The sequence below is a fragment of the Grampus griseus genome, assembly GCF_964374135.1.
Source record: "Grampus griseus genome assembly, chromosome: 12".
NCBI classification, from domain to species: Eukaryota; Metazoa; Chordata; class Mammalia; order Artiodactyla; family Delphinidae; genus Grampus; species Grampus griseus.
Genome location: NC_139006.1, coordinates 53,840,741 through 53,852,962, shown reverse-complemented (window position 1 = coordinate 53,852,962; position 12,222 = coordinate 53,840,741).

Below are 12,222 nucleotides of genomic sequence, written 5' to 3'. Positions count from 1 at the left end.
AGCTTTCTTTTGGTTTCCATTTGCATGGAATATCTTTTTCCATCCCCTTACTTTCAGTCTGTATGTGTCCCTAGGCCTGAAGTGGGTCTCTTGTAGACAGCAAATATATGGGTCCTGTTTTTGTATCCATTCAGCCAGTCTATGTCTTTTGGTTGGAGCATTTAATCCATTTATATTTAAGGTAATTATCGATATGTATGTTTCTATGACCATTTTTTTTAATTGTTTTGGGTTTATTATTGCAGCTCTTTTCCTTTTCTTGTGTTTCCTGCCTAAAGAAGTTCCTTTACCATTTGTTGTAAAGCTGGTTTTGTGGTGCAGAATTCTCTTAGCTTTTGCTTGTCTGTAAAGCTTTTAATTTCTCCATCAAATCTGAATGAGATCCTTGCTGGGTAGAGTAATCTTGGTTGTAGGTTTTTCTCCTTCATCACTTTAAATATGTCCTGCCACTCCCTTCTGGCTTGCAGAGTTTCTGCTGATAGATCAGCTGTTAACCTTATGGGGATTCCCATATGTGTTACTCATTGTTTTTCCCTTGTTGCTTTTAATATTTTTCTTTCTTTCTATTTAACTTTTGATAGTTTGATTAATATGTGTTATGGCATGTTTCTCCTTGGGTTTATCCTGTATGGGACTCTCTGTGCTTCCTGGACTTGATTAACTATTTCCTTTCCCATATTAGGGATGTTTTTAACTATAATCTCTTCAAATATTTTCTCAGTCCCTTTCTTTTCCTCTTCTTTTTCTGGGACCCGTATAATTCTTATGTTGGTGCATGTAATGTTGTCCCAGAGATCTCTGAGACTGTCCTCAATTCTTTTCATTCTTTTTTCTTTTTTTTTTGCTCTGCAGTCATTATTTCCACTATTTTATCTTCCAGGTCACTTATCCATTCTTCTGTCTCAGTTATTCTGATTTTGATCCCTTCTAGATAATTTTTAATTTCATTTATTGTGTTGTTCATCTCTGTTTGCTTGCTCTTTAGTTCTTCTAGGTCCTTGTAAACATTTCTTTTACTTTCTCCATTCTATTTCCAGGATTTTGGATCATCTTTACTATCATTATTCTGAATTATTTTTTAGGTATACTGCCTATTTCTTCTTCATTTGTTAGGTCTGTTAGGTTTTTGCCCTGCTCCTTCATCTGCTGTGTGTTTCTCTGTCTTCTCATTTTGCTTAACTTACTGTGTTTGGGGTCTTCTTTTACAGGCTGCAGATTCTTAGTTCCAGTTGTTTATAGTGTCTTCCCCCAGTGGCTAAAGTTGGTACAGTGGATTTGTATGCTTCCTGATGGAGGGAACTTGTGCCTGTGTTCTGGTGGATGAGGTGGGATCTTGCCTTTCTGGTGGGCAAGTCCATGCATGGTGGTGTGTTTTGGTGTGTCTGTGGCCTTATTATGATTTTAGGTAACCTCTGTAGTAATGGATGGAGTTGTGTTCCTGTCTTGCTAGTTGTTTGATATAGGGTATCCTGCACTGTAGCTTGCTGGTCATTGAATGGATCTGGGTCTTGGCATTGAGATGGAGATCTCTGGGTGATTTTCTCCATTTGATAGTACGTGGAGCTGGGATGTCTCTCATGGATCACTGTCCTGAACTTGGTTCTCCCACCTCAGTGGCACAGCCCTGGCACCTGGCTGGAGCACCAAGAGCCTTTCATCCACACAGCTCAGAATAAAAGGGATGCATAAAAGAAAGAAAGAAAGAAAGAAAGAAAGAAAGAAAGAAAGAAAGAAAGAAAGAAAGAAAGAAAGAAAGAAAGAAAGAAAGAAAGAAAGAAAGAAAGAAAGAAAGGAAGAATCAAATAAATTTATTAAAATAAAAAATAAGAAATAATTATTAAGAAAAAAATTAAGTTATTAAAAAGCAAAACAAAACAGACAGAATCCTAGGACAAATGGTAAAGGCATAGCTATACAGACAAAATCGCACACAGAAGCATACACATACACACTCACACAAAGAGAAAAGGGGAAACAATATATATATCATTGCTCCCAAAATCCACCTCCTCAATTTGGGATGATTCGTTGTCTATTCAGGTATTCCACAGATGCAGGGTACATGAAGTTGATTGTGGAGATTTAATCCACTGCTCCTGAGGCTGCTGGGAGAAATTTCCCTGTTTCTCCTTTTTTCGCACAGCTCCCAGGCTTCAGCTTTGGATTTGGACCTGCCTCTGCGTGTAGATCGCCTGAGGGTGTCTGTTCTTCTCTCAGACTGGACGGGGTTAAAGGAGCAGCTGATTAGGGGGCTCTGATTCACTCAGGCCGGGGGGAGGGAGGGGTATGGGTGCATGGTGTGTCTGCGATGGCAGAGGCCGGCATGATGTTGCACCAGCCTGAGGCATGCCGTGCGTTCTCCCGGGGAAGTTGTCCCTGGGTATGGGACCCTGGCAGTGGTGGGCTGCACAGGCTCCTGGGAGGGGAGGTGTGGAGAGTGACCTGTGTTTGCACAGAGGCTTCTTGGTGGCTGCAGCAGTAGCCTCAGTGCCTCATGCCCATCTCTGGGGTCCACGCAGATAGACACAGCTCATGCCCATCCCTGCACTTCTTTAAGTCGCACTCTTAGTCCCCTCTCTTCGCGCAAAAGGAAACAAAGAGGTAAGAAAAAGTCTCTTGTCTCTTTGGCAGTTCCAGACCTTTCCCCGGAGTCCTTCCCGGCTAGCTGTGATGCACTAGCCCCTTTCAGGCTGTGTTCACGCAGCCAAACATAGTGCTGTCCCTGGGATCCTACCAAACCCCGAGCCTCAGCTCTCAGCCTCAACCCGTCCCAGCGGCTGAGCAGACAAGTCTCTCGGGCTGGTGAGTGCTGGTCAGAACCGATCCTCTGTGCGAGAATCTCTCTGCTCTTTATTTATATTTTTTTGTGTGTGGTATGTGGGCCTCTCACTGTTGTGGCCTCTCCCGTTGTGGAGCACAAGCTCCGGATGTGCAGGCTCAGCGGCCATTGCTCACGGGCCCAGCCGCTCTGAGGCATGTGGGAACTTCCTGGACTGGGGCATGAACCCATGTCCCCTGCATTGGCAGGCGGACTCTCAAACACTGTGCCACCAGGGAAGCCCGGAATCTCTCTGCTTTGCTCTCCACACCCCTGTTGCTGTGCTCTCCTCCGTGGCTCCGAAATTGCCCCCTCCACCACCCACAGTCTCCACCCTCGAAGGGGCTTCCTAGTGTGTAGAAACTTTCCTCCTTCACAGTTCCCTCCCACTGGTGCAGGTCCATCCCTATTATTTTGTCTCTGTTTTTCTTTCTTTCTTTCATTTTTTTTTTTTTTTTTTTTTTTTTTTTTTTGCCCTACCCAGGTATGTGGGGAGTTTCTTGCCTTTGGGGAGGTCTGAGGTCTTCTGCAAGCATTCAGTAAGTGTTCTGTAGGAGTTGTTCCACATGTAGATGTATTTCTGATGTATTTGTGGGGAGGAAGGTGATCTCCACGTCTTAGTCTTCTGCCATCTTGAAGCTCCTCTGGGGATCCTAATTTGAATGCTTTGCTGCAAGGATTTTCTGCTCATTGCTTCATGATAACCTATCACAAGTACCTGTTCAAAACAAATGTGTGCCCTAAGTAGAGTCCTTCAATCTCATTTTCTGCCCTTGTATCTACTATAATTTTGTTCTAGCAATGCCAAACCACCTGCTCTCCTAGATCATGATATTTTCCCTCTTGCTTCTCTACACCTGACATTTCCTCCTTTGGGGACTCTTTTCTCTACTTGTACCCCTAGTAAAACTCTGCTGTTCCAGGAGTTGGTCCAAGTGTGACTTCTGGGAATCTTTACCTAATTTCCCACCTAAGGATCTGCTTCCTCCTGGGTGCCACTAAAGGTCTCATCACCTGGCACCATCCTACAGTATGATGCCCTGTGCCACATTCATGTCTCCACTGCACTGTCATTTCCTAAAGGATGAAGCTCAGGATCTTCTCATGCTGCTGCCACAGTGACCAGTTCCATATAGCACCTTGCTCAAAGTAGATGGTCAAGTTATGATTACAGAAGAGAGGAAACAAATAAAGGAAAAGGGAGGGAAAAGAAGAAGAAAAATTTAAATAGCGAAAGAGAGACCAATGATAGAAGAAAAATGGGAAGGAGGGAGGAAGGAATCTTTCACAGAAAAATGTATTTAGCTGCTGCCTTTGTGCTGTGCATGAGTCATACGAATGAACATTTCCAAATACTCCAGAGAGGGGTGGGGCTGTTTCTGATGTACAGGAAGGTGAAGACAGAGATCCAAAATATAGCATATTGTCTGAAAGAATGATCCTGAATAACTAAGGACATTCTGATTGGAAGTGGTTGTATGATGGATTTATAAATGTCAAAAATGGGGGGTGGTAGCAGGGCATTGGAAAATGCGGCTGTAGTAGGGGATAACTCTCCTCCTCCACAGTACTGTCAGAGCCTCCCAAAGTTGTAGAGAGTGTGATCCTCTATCCCTGTATCCCTTACCACTCTCTTAATTCCACATCTAACCTAAAGTGGAATGAGAATCATCAAATTCAGCAGCAGCACGGGCAGTGTGAGAGAGGAGAGAAATATCTACAATTGGTGAATGATTCATTGTTTTGATAGACACAACTGCAAATATCAAAGATTTTAAGAATGTGAATTCTAGTTGAATGTTCCATTTTTTCAGATTTGGGGTGTCAGATAGATGTAGCTGCAGGAAACCTGCGCTGTTAGTAGAACTACAAACACATCAGAGGTAACCTGTGAGCATGTATGCACAGAACATTGTCAGGAGCCAAGAGGGAAGGACCCATCCCAAAGCACAGAAAGACACCCTTATATGAGTGCCTCTCACAGCTTCCTTATACCTAGAATCACCACAAAATTAAATTAATTTTTTTTTTCTCATTACACTGAGGGAGTAAAAAAGACAGAGAACCCAGTGGGAAGGAACAAGGTGCCCAAGAGCCGTCTCAGGTGGAATGATTGGATGTCACATACTTTCCTGAATCCAGAAGCTGAAGTGAGGGCTCTGTATTCAAGATATGGAAAGAGACATATGACTGAAGAAGGGATGCAATGAGAAACCAGAGGCAGAGAATGTCAAGGTTGAGCACCACAAACTCAGCAATTCTGCTGACCATTCATTATGTCAGTCTGAAGAACTGGGATGAGACCACAAATACAGCATAGTAAAAGCTGGAAAGAGTTCCAGACCCAAAGCCCTTCTTGGTACAGTTAGGGAATTTGAGGCCAAGAGAAGAAATGGGGAATGGTTTGCCCTGGCTATACTTGATTGGTGACCCCTAAATCTAGATTTCTTGTCTTTGACTTCTGCTTCATTGCTCTTTGCTTTAATCATGATTGCTTCCTTAAAAGTGCTCATGATCTTAGATTGAACCTTGGGTGATGAAAATAAAAGTTCTGAAAAAAATTTTTATTACTGTTTTCCTCTTTTAAAAATTAAATAAATTCCCATATACTTCATGAGATTACAGTTTTGTTTTGTTTTGTTTTTTCAAGCAGCTTTTAGCTCACAGCCCATAGGAATGAGAAAAATGAAAGAGAAAAATCCTATACGATCACCTAAAACTGAAAAGTTTCCACTCATCTTTTTGATTTTTTCTTGTTTCTGGGTCACTTTTCCTGGTTTGGAAGTTTTCCTGCCTTCCTAGCACAGAAACTCGCTATTTATGTAAGTTAATCCTTTAAAAAAATCATTTTCTTTTTCCTTAAGAAGGTTGAATGGGTAAGAGGCAGGAGGAGGGAGGTGAAAAGCATGACCTGTTCCTAGATGACCTGCAAAGAATATCAGATTATCTTCATTCAACAAACTGCACCGCACTGGAAGACATACATTTGTATGTGGTAGAACCAACTGAAAAACCTAATCAGAATTCAATTCTACAAACAAGAGGAGACAATTTCTTTTTGTCTGACTCGATTATTGGGAGGGAAAAGACAAAGTGTGGGAGTGGAGTGGGGATAATATATTAGTGCAGATTAATAGATTAAGACCAATGTCCCACTTGGGTCACATGATTTCCCTCTTCTTTACCCCTCAGATATAGAAAAATGAAGCATAAATTGAAAGAGTTCTTATTAAAAGTCTAAATCAGGCTTTTATCTAACATAGAAATCAGAAGCCTGGTCAAGTGGCCCAAGCAATCTGGTAAATATCACAGTTCCACTTGATACATAGCAATAGTATTGTCTCAATAAGCCAATCTGGATTCAAATCCCTAAAAAAAGGGCAACTTTTGGCTACTCTATGGATTTGCTGTGGAGCAAATGAGGTTTGATCTCCAAGTTAAAATTACTGACTCCACTTTGACTTGATACAAAGACAGGCTGTTTGTAAGTGTCTCCAGCTGTGCTGAAGGTTGGTATTTGGGACTTAGTTCATAAAATCTGGGTTCCCAACTTCTTATATTAATCACATGGCTCTAACAACATGATCTATTTTGTAAAGATTTTCATGATCTTGCAGCAGCCAGCGCTATTTAAAATATTTCCCAGGTCAGAAGAGACCAAGAGTCAGAGGCAATACCTCCAACTAGAACAAGTATTTGTTATATTTAAAGAGGACTAGAAATATCTTCTCTGTTATTAGTCAATGGGAGGGAGATATTGGCAGTGAAAAAAAAAATGCTGGGTGAGATGGGAAAATCTTGGCCATAAAGAAAAGAACAGTCATTGATTCAAACTAACTGATGATTTCTAGGTTACAGATGGGATGGTAAATGGGGTATATTTGAAACATTAGGGGTTCTTCCAATAACAATGATGCTCTCTTGCCCTTACTTTGGTTTCTCAATGGAACACAAAAGAAAAGATTTTTTTTTTGGTTTCTGTCAAACTAAATCATATGTAAAAAAGATTGTGGAAGTACTTTCTAAATGCTATATTTTTAATCAAATATTTACTATTACTTCATATTTCATAAGAAAGTAAAATCAGTGTATCCCATAGAGATTTGGATTTGATATTAAAGAAGTCTAGAGGTGTAAAATCTCACATCTTCCAGGCACCATAGCCTATGGAAGGTCACCTGAGATTACATAACTTCACTGGGAGATTCATCACAACAGGGGACTGTTGTTGAATGTCTAATGCCATCGATTGTGTAAACATTACAGCAGTATATATAGTGTATTAATTGGTTTGTAGAACATAAATACATGGATTGTTAATGTAAATAATGCACAATATGGGAATGTATCTTCTGTTCACATATGCCCATTATAATTACCTCTCCCTGAAAACTACATCTGACTTTGGTCATTTAATGAGAGTATAGCACCTCATGAGCTACAGCAGAGTTTAATAAGCCCTGTGGACACAAGCAAAACCATGTATTGAAATGTCACTATATTTCAGCACTCTGAAAGTTGTTGTGGGGGAGAAAAACAAGAAAAAGTTCAGAGACTCTGCTCTAAGGAGTTATAGTCCGTACCACAGGCAACTTAAGATAAAGTGAAATAATACCAATACCAGTTCTAATAGGATTCAGAGTTGATATGATAAGAAGTTATCCTGGAGATAGGAAACATAACATATGGGATATTAACTGGTCCTTGAAAGATGGAGATGCAGTTCACAGTTCTACCTGTGAGCTAGAGGAAGAGTCAAAGGAGGATGCTTTAAGCTGAGGGAATATTGTGAGAAAAGCAAGAAGGACAGGAGGAGGTGGAGCCAAAAGCATTTTGATGAGAGTGAGTTAAGCAGGATGCTGGAATGGAGAATAAATCTAAAGGGACCAGTCCACAAAACCCTTTGCATGCCATATGATTTTGCATGTTACAGCTCCTAGGTCAGATTCTCCAGGAAACAGACTCTGAGATAGAAACTTGTGTGCAGACAATGTATGTAGTTCTCTGACAGAATGAACGAAGCTGGACAAGTGAGAGCTGGATGATGATGATGTTCTTTGTTATCAACCATTCAAACTTTAAGTGTGCTCATTGGCACATGGGATTCTGTATTTGTTTTTCATAACCTCCTCAAATGAATCAGTGTTATACCACACTCGCACAACAATACCAAAAGAAAAATAAATAAGATACAAAATTTTATCAGGAGAATTTATTTCTGTTCCCGTACATGAAACAGGAAAAAACATTTTGTCCTTGTTAAAAATATCTCAAATTCTAGTTTTTTTTTAATGTTCATGCAGGGACAAGAGCAAAAATAATGCATTTGCAAAGAGCTTAACTTAAAAAAAAAGAAATTTTAAAAACATCCTTCACTGCACCAAGTCATAACGAGGCATACAGCAAATGCTGCACAGTTAATGTTGCTCATGGACCCCCGTGGAGTGGAAGGATTTTACCAGAACTGTATGAAGTGCCTTGAAATTAATTTTCCTATAATAGAAACTACTTAAAAGAATTATCTTGCTGTGCAGCAAATCAGTTCATGTGGCAGATTTATGCTTTCATCTGGAATTTTCTTAAAGGGGGCAAAGGCAACAAAGAGATGGTTTGGATGAACTTAAAATCAGAGTCTGTCCAAGCCCTGAGCTTTGTTCTTGGGTTAAAAAGACTTCAGAAAATGTTAAGACATGAATAAATGCAAGACTGTTTTGGATAAGCATCGGGCAATCTTCCAAAGAAATTTCAAGCTAAAGAAACTTCTAACCCCACCCTTATCTTAGAGATGAAGATACTGAGGCTGTGGGAAGGGGTCAAAGTGTAGGTCAGTAGTGTGTAAGCACACACATACACACACATAGACACACATATATTCATCTATACATAGACAACATCTCATGTTTTAGAAACATTTCCCAGTTTCCAACCATTCATTTAAAATCTGTATTAGTGAGGCTGGGCTAGGCTTTGCTGTGATAACAAATCCACACACATTTAACACAGAAAAAGCTTATTTCTCACTTACTTCATAGGTAAATGGTAAATGTTGGTTTAGAGGCCGTCCTGAGTGGTTTCTCCCCAAATATAGACTCTGAGACAGCAGCATGAGATGCTACTGTCTCAGAGTCCCATGCTTCCAGTATACTAATGAGGGAGAGAGACTCTACTAAACTGTCCTGTTCGTGCTTTTTTTTTTTTTTTTTTTTTTTTGACAAATATTTCCAGAATTCCACTTTGCCTGGTGAATGGAGAAGCAATTAACTATCAACAGCAAGTTCTGGGAAAGCTTCTAGACTAGTGCTCTCAGGTCTCCTGAATGGCAGGCACCATTGTCTCCTTCTTTAGAGCCAAGATGAGTTCAAGGAAGATTAACTTTTGCAACACGTATTTGGGAGGTAACTGCACTGATCCATGCTCTGGATTAAAATAATAAAACTGTTAGAGAATTTGGGAAGGGTCTTAAAATAGTCATGGGAATGAAATTCAAGAAGTGATTGTATCCAACCATGGAATACGGGAATCCAGAAAAGAGAAAAGTTGAAAGAATATGTAGGAATAAATAATACATTAGTTTTGGCAGAGCAATATAAGAAGAGAAAGACAGAGATTTAGGAAGAAATACCTTTGAGGTAATGAGTAAAAATTATAGAAAACCATGTCTTTCAACCTTTCAGACTATGTTTTATGAGAATATATGAATAATAATGCTGATAAGCAACAGCTTATAAGCAAACAGCCTATGAATCTGGGAGTCTCAGGGGAGAGACATGGATTAACAGAAATTGTTCTTTCTTTGTCCCAACACATTAATAAAGACCGAATTTACTCAAGATCCCTGACTGCACTTATAAAGGAAATGAGGTGTTTTTTTGTGTCAGTTACGAGGCATGATCTTCAGGTGTTGACAAAGCAGCAAAGAAGCAAATGGACAAACAGCTTCTTTCTTTGTTTTTGTTTTTGTTTTTTTTTTCCAATTGCGCTTATTTATTTATTTATTTATTTTGAAATTCGTAAATCAAAATCTTAGACAACTTTCTCTGGTCAAGTACAAAGTTGAGCTGAAATTTCATAAGAAGTGGAGAAATTTATTACAATTCTGCTTAAGTGGACCAGGAGAACAAATAAGCAACAGCAAAGGAAGCAGAAGAGAAACATTCCTCAGATTTAAGCTCAGTGTGCATCAACCAACCCAGTTTATCATCTGTCATCATCCCCTCAATCACTTTATGGTTGAGAGGAAGTGCTACTAGGAGTTTTGCTTTCGAGCTTATTCCTTCTTCTTTAATGAATCAGTTCAAGGAAAGTTTTAAAAAGCAATGAGGTAATCAAAATATACAATAATGTTTCTGCTTTCTTTGTTTTAATTACAACCTTCACAATGTGAGAATATTCAGTATCAGATTGTCGTATATTAAGACTGACCATTAGTGCTAAATTTTGCCTGTAACACCTTGCCTTTGCTGAAAAAGTAGCCCTCATTTTTATTCAGCCTTCTTCCAGGCAGACCCTCTCTCTCTCTGGTTTATATAAGCAGGATATTTTAGCTCATTCTGGAAACTAACCCTGGAAAATTCATCTCACTCCCCTGATCAAGGGTAAAATATATCTTGCTAGTCTGGTAGCCAATTTCTTCTTGACTCTGTAGAAAGATATGCTCCAAGGGGCTGAGTAACAAGCCTTTAACTCCTATGTGCCTGAATTTCTAGCTATAATTCCTTTGCAGAGCCTCTGTTCCTAAAAACATGTTCTAAACCCTCCCTATTCTATATATATGCATTCTATTTGCAATTTATATTTTTAATCAAAAATATTTTAATATGGGTCACTCATGAATAACATAAAGGGCTGATAACTTTAGAGAAATTACTATGATATGTTAAGAAGGTTAAAAGGAGATAGAGATTATATTTTCATGAAATTATCCCCCTAAATGTAGGTGATATGCATATTCTACAGTTAGCAACCTAATGCTGGGCCCTTATAAATTCCAGTGAAGAACAATTATAAAGTCTATTACTTAGTTTCTGTTCAAATCTCTATTCTCTAAGCTTATTGTATTTCTAGGCCACTAAAACCTTCTGCCTGATTTGAGGAGTTAGGTTGTGAAAATATTTACTGAACCTGATTCCCTGATGGGAAATAAAATCCACTAAAATCAAATGTATTTGTGAAACACAAACACATTTTCACTATCTGTAGCTTATAATCAAAGCAAAGTTTCTTGCTTTGACAAACATGCTAGTCACTTTGGAAATAGAAGTGATGCACAGTTTTTGCATTTATTAATTGTGTATCCCTGCTGTAAACATTAGCTAACCATTTGCTGCTGAATCTTAAGTAAATCTCTACACTAAAAGGCACTGCTGATCTTCCAAACTCTTAGGCTCCACATTCTGAGTGGGGAGGAATTTGTCAAAGGAGGAATTTGTAAAGTCACCATATTCACAGAGGCCCTGGAGAATGAATTTAGCTGATGTGTGTAAAGACCTCTAAAGGTGAAAAATAGGGCAGGATAGTCACTGATGCCAGAGGGACTTTCTAGGAAGTTTTGTGGAATATTCCATGAATTAAACAGGAGCATTTCTTACATGACCAAGAGAGGAAGAGGCTTTCTAAGATAGTTACTTGGCAACATATGTGATGTCAAGCAGTTGTTCATATGAGATACTTCTGCAATGGCCCATATTTATTCATTTAAAATTTTAAAATATTTTAAAGCTAGAAGAAAATCAGAAACCTTGAAACAAACAAACTAAAATAATTAAAAGTCCCATTAGAAGATATTGCAAGCCTTTGAAATATCTGTATATTTACTCAATTCTGGAGAGAGGAAAGGAATGTTAGAAGTCCTAAAGTAGATGACCCCAACTATAAAAAGCGTTTTCAGAGATAGAAACCTTGCTCTGCTACATAGATTACTTTGGTAAATTGGTATCTATCTATCTATCTATCTATCTATCTATCTATCTATATGAGTGTATATATATATATATATATATATATATATATATATATATATATACACTCACACATACAGGGCATTTTCAATGACTATGCTCAGTTATTAGTCAATAGGAAAACTATAAGATTTGGTGTGGAAGTATTCATATTTTTAGCCTCATATATTGGCCACATGATATATTCTAACTGGAAAAACTATGTTAATAAACCAGTAATTAATAAAAATGTAAATAAATATTGTCCAATTATTTTCCTTTGAGTATCAATTTGGGACTTTTTGTGCCTTGACCCATCAGAACTTCTTAGGTCTCTAAGCCCAGTAGGTTCCTCCTTCTGTGTAATGCACTGGTTCTTTCTTTTGGCTTTGCCACAAATTCACCTCGGACCTCACCATCCCATTCAGAGCTACAGCAGTAGTCTTGCATCTCCTTTCCTTCCATCTC